Below are 6,000 nucleotides of genomic sequence, written 5' to 3' on the forward strand. Positions count from 1 at the left end.
AGGTGTTCGAAAAAGGTTTTATTATTCAGAAACCCGGCCGGTTGGAATTTATTCCAGAATAATAAATAAAGATTTTGAACTAGACAACTCTTGAAAAAATATATTAATTAATTAAAGTCAAATAGCATACATAAATTAATTAATGAATATTTATATATTAAACACGAGAAATAATAAATTAAAGAGGTAAAACCTAGATTACTCGTAATTTGGGATTGAACGAACTATGAATATTATTATACTATAGTGGATGATAATAATACTCCCTCCGTCCCAGTTTTAGAGTGACATTTTGCCAAAAAAGTCCGTCCCAGTTTTAGAGTTACATTTATAATTTTCCATTTTTGGACATAGAAATTTACCCTATTATTCAACAAAATTACACTCAAATGCCATTATAAACACAAAAATAAACCCAAAATAAAAAAAGTCAACCTATCTCACTTTCCACCTACTCACTTCATTTATTACACACACTACCTTCTCACTTCATTAAATACACACTCCACCAAGTTCTTAAAACCCGTGCCATAACTAATTGTTACTCTAAATGTGGGACGGAGGGAGTATTTTATTTGGATTTGAATTAAATTGGGGCTCCATTTCATTAGTAAAAGTCTAATAGGTTTGGCCCAAATCCAACATCCACAGGTCCCTAATCTGACCCATCATAATTCTTATAAAAGGAGATTAGAAAGGAGATTTAATGTGATTTAATACATAATTTTCGTGCTTCCCTATGAGAGTGGATGAAAAATAAGTTTTTGACAGAACTGATATTCTGTTTTCTTTCTAGTCAAGCCCTTTTCAATTCTGACAAGCTTTGTCCACCTAAAGGTCATTATACAGATTAGAAGGTTTGTGGTTGAATTAGAAGGTTTGTGGTTGAGTACGAAGAACTTCATGTGGAGAAGGCGCAAGCAATCATCGATTCTTTGGAGAATCTGTTCGGTAATTCTAAACCATAGAAATTCATGAATTAGGGTTTTGATTTCTTATTTGTAAATTATATGTGTTCTAGCATACAATTGATTGTTTAACATGTAGTTAATTAATCTCATAATCAATCAAATCAGATCAGATTTATTTGTTTATGCATGTCTTCCGCTGTGCAAGGGGCACCATACCCCAACATTATACCGAATAAAGTATATATAATTGGATATAATTTATGATTTTAATTATGCTCATATTTGGGATTATATAGAAAATATTATGTATTTTATTTTAGTAAAAATATTTATTATTATTTTTAAATTAAAATAAAGTTTGTGTTATATAAATATCTAAGAACATTCATTTAAATTAATAGTACTCCCTCCGTCCCGCTTAAGATGACACATTTTTTTTAGTTTGTCCCAATTAAGATGTCACATTTCCTTTTCTGGAATCTTTCTCCCTCTAATTAATACACCAACCACTTTTTCTCATCTCTATTAAAATATCCATCATTCTTTCTCTCTTTATTTTAATACTTACACCCACATTTCCTTTCTCCAATTAAACGCATTAACTAATAACTCCTAAAATCCCTTGCCGGCCATGAAATGTGTCATCTTAGCCGGGACAAAGGGGGTAATATTTTTTCAAGTAATAACAATAAAAAGTACTCCCTCCTTCCCACTTTAGGAGTCCCGATTTACCATTTTTGGGTGTCCCACTTTAGGAGTCCCGGTTGGAATATTCCATAAATGGTATTAGGCCCCACATTCCACTAACCTTTTTCCACTCACATTTTATTATAAAACTAATATAAAAAAGTAGGACCCACATTTCACTATCTTTTTTCACCAACTTTCCTTTACATTTCGTAAAACCGGTGCCGAACTCAACCGGGACTCCTAAAGTGGGACGGAGGGAGTATTTTTTTTATATACGATGAAGCGATTCATTGGGAAAAAATGATTGGGATAATAGAATAAAAAAGATTGATTGAATGTTAAATTTTCCAGTAGGTGTAACTATTTATCGTACCCCCAATATAATATTCTCGGATCCGCCACTGTCCCTGCCGTCTCCTCTCAGTCGCGCAACACTTTACCGCCACCTCGGCACGTGCATTTTTCTAGTAATTATTTGTGCTTTGCACGTACATTTTTGAAGCGTTGATTATATATTTAGAAATATGAACCTTAATTAATTGCCTTCAAAAAACGTCCTAAACGAATTTTATTGTTGCGGTGACATAATATTGAAATCCGGCAAATCTGTAATTTTACTCTATACTCCTATTATGAAATTTTAGGTATATGAACAGCAATAGTTTATTGTGTACATAATATTATTATTAGGCAAATTTGTCATTTCACTCCGTACACCTATTACGAAATTTTAGGTATTAATCTTAGTTACAAATTAATGGATTTGGTAAACACACAACAAACACTCCTCATCTGCAAACGATTATAGCGTTAATTAGGATGGAGAGCGGTGTAAACACATTTACAGGCCTATGGTAAGCAATTTTCGAGTTTGAGTGATAACATGTAGTACAATAATTTGTTTTCTTGGAATGGCTTAATTTTGTTGTCGAAGTTTATTATTGTTAGGTAAAAATAAATAGCAAATTTCTTACCTATATGCGCTGAAGTCGATTTTTTGAAAAAAATATCACTATGAAAAACTAGTCCAATGACATACTTGGATTTGCATGGTTTTAGAGAGTCATCTTGGATGATTTTAATCATATTTTGTCTTTATTTGACATGATTATGGCTACATTTCTATATTTTGGTATTTTGACATATTTGTTGAAATATAATAGAAAATGGTACTCCCTCCGTCCCAAGTTACTTGAGTCGTATTCCTTTTTAGGTTGTCCCAAGTTACTTGAGTCATTTCTCTTTTGGGCTAAAAACAAAACATCTAATCATACTTACTTTATTCTTTCTTTTACTTTACCCTCTCTCATCTCTCTTACTTTATTCTCTCATCTACTTTATTTAATTCACTAAATACAACTTTCTTAAATCTCGTGCCGAAAAGAAACGCCTCAAGTAACGTGGGTTGGAGGGAGTACAAACTATGTGGATGCAATAGCCTCAGTTCGAGGCAATTCTGCTGGCGATTTTGAAGTCCAACCATCCCCTAATACATATCGTTCTCTATGTCTCTGAAAGAGCTTCGCGTGGATATCTCGTATGCCTCATTTAGAGCTGGTAGAAGAAGTTATGGCCGTTATACGAACACTGCACTGTCTAGAAAATTGCACCTGGGCGGATGACTTTGGCAACATGCCACCCAGGCGGGTGTTAAACTTAAATTGGAGTATAAATTTGTCTCTGTGGGATACGATGCTCTTGCTTACTAATTGTTGCACTAGCCTCGTGCACTTGCAGGTATTACTTGTGTTAAAATAAGTTGAGTCATCCAACTAGCAATGTCGACTCCCTCCACTGGCTCAATCCCATCGATCTTCTCCATCGGGTCAATCCCATCGGTCGGGTCAATGTCTCCACCGGCAGCATTGGGTCGGTCATCTCTCAGTCCGGCAGATCCACCCTTTCCTGAGAAGAAAGGCCACAAGCTTTGGCTACTGAAAAAGCGCTACAAGAGGATGGAGGCCAAGGTAGAGAGGATCCGGCAGGAGAAGGCCACCAAGCCCTTGAATGGAAGAAACGCGGTAATGTGTTGAAGAAGCTAGGAAAACTGAAGACTGAAATCATTATAATCTAGGGGTGATTAAACGGTTCTCCGATTCTCGGTTAATCGGAACCAACCGGTTAATTGAGATTATATAGAAAATATTATGTATTTTGTTTTAGTAAAAATATTTAATTTTTTTAAAATTAAAATAAAGTTTGTGTTATATAAATATCTAAGAACATTCATTTTAAATTAGTAGTAATATTTTTTCAAGTAATAACAATAAAAAGAATTTTGTTTTTATATACAATGAAGTGATTCATTGGAAAAAAATGATTGGGAAAATAGAATAAAAAAGATTGATTGATTGTTAAATCTTCCGGTAGGTGTAACTATTTATCGTACCCACAATATAATATTTATGGATCCGCCACTGTCCCTACCGTCTCCTCTCAGTCGCGCAACGCTTTACCGCCGCCTTTGCACGTGCATTTTTCTAGTTATTATTTGTGCTTTGCACGTACATTTTTGAAGCGTTAATGATATATTTAGAAATACAAATTAGCGTCCTTAATTAATTGCATTAAAACGTCCTTAACGCATTTTATTGTTGTATGGGTTTTGATCTATGCAAAACTATATTTAAATACAGAAACACAGAACAATATCATACGTAGGGCACTTTTAGATCATAGTTAGTTAATTTTTAGGTCATGCTAACAAAGCATGACCTAGAATGATCTTAGCATGACATTAAACCCAAATATTATAATATGACCTAAAATTGCTTAATTATGACCTTCCGTGTTTTTGGTTAATTATTGACCATTAGATCATCTAATCCTAGGGCCAAGATTTGAGCTGCGTTTCTGGATTTAAATGTATATTTATTTTGATACTCTCCATATATATATATATATATATAATATATATAATATATACGGAATCATTGTTGTTAATAAAAATAACAACACATAAGGATATAAAACAAGAGTAGTGCTCTATGGAAAATACCCCTTAACCAAATAACTAGAGAACAAATCATAGCCACAAGATCAAAAAAATCAAGGGCTAGTATTAATTTTCGAATTTAAGGAGAAATTAGTTCCCTCCATCACAAATTTACTCCATAATAACAACGCGGGGGTATTATGGTCATTGCATAGCCAAAAATCAAGTTTGAGAAGAGTGGCGACGAGCTTGCCGACGGGGGATGCAGCAGCAGATGTAGGCATGGCGATAGGAGCGGGATGGATATTGCAATAGAGGCAGCAGATTACGTGCTGATGAGAAGCAGCTTGGAAGACGTGTTCACGGCTATGGATCTGTCGAGGAAGACGCTGCAACGGATTCGTGTGAATTACGTGTTTGCAATGGAGTACAACGTAGTTGCGATCCCAGTAGCAGCCGGGCTTCTGTTTCCCTCTCTGAAAATCAGGCTGCCGCCGTGGGTCGCCGGCGCTTGCATGGCACTGTCATCTGTGAGTGTTGTGTGTTCATCTCTGCTGCTCAGGGGATACAGAATACCAAGGCTTACAACTTTATTGGAGATCACTGTAGAGGACTAATAATAGTCAAATAGTGAGAGAAGCAGAGTTGCCAGTTTTATTGGGATTGTATTCTTGTCTTTTAGAATATAAATGAGATAGATGTATTCATCCGAAAATTATAAAATTTTCTAATGTCATTATATGTGTCAAACTATATGTCAAACTAATAACATTGACACTATCTTTTGTAAACAAGAGTGAAGTAAAACCATAATAAGAGTGATGTGTTTTGTGAACAAAAGTGAAGTAAAATCATAATAAGAGTGATGTGTTTTGTGAACAAGAGTGAAGTAAAATCATAATAAGAGTGATGTGTGTTGTGAATAAGAGTGAAGTAAAATCATAATAAGAGCGATGCGTTTTGTGAACAAGAGTGAAGTAAAATCATAATAAGAGTGATGTGTTTTGTGAATAAGAGTGAAGTAAAATCATAATAAGAGTGATGCGTTTTGTGAACAAGAGTGAAGTAAAATCACAATAAAAGTGATGCGCTTTGTGAACAAGAGTGAAGTAAAATCACAATAAGAGTGATGCGTTTTGTGAACAAGAGTGAAGTAAAATCATAATAAAGTGAAGTAAAATCATAATAAGAGTGATGTGTTTTGTGAACAAGAGTGAAGTAAAATCATAATAAGAGTGATGTGTTTTGTGAACAAGAGTGAAGTAAAATCATAATAAGAGTGATGTGTTTTGTGAACAAGAGTGAAGTAAAATCATAATAAGAGTGATGTGTTTCATAAACAAGAGTGAAGTAAAATCATGCTAAGAGTGATGTGTTTTGTAAACAAGAGTGAAGTAAGATCATGATAAGAGTGATGTGTTCAACAATATACAATTTGATTCAATTGTTCAACAATAAATTTCC

The sequence above is a fragment of the Salvia splendens genome, chromosome 12 (genome assembly GCF_004379255.2).
Source record: "Salvia splendens isolate huo1 chromosome 12, SspV2, whole genome shotgun sequence".
Classification (NCBI taxonomy): domain Eukaryota; kingdom Viridiplantae; phylum Streptophyta; class Magnoliopsida; order Lamiales; family Lamiaceae; genus Salvia; species Salvia splendens.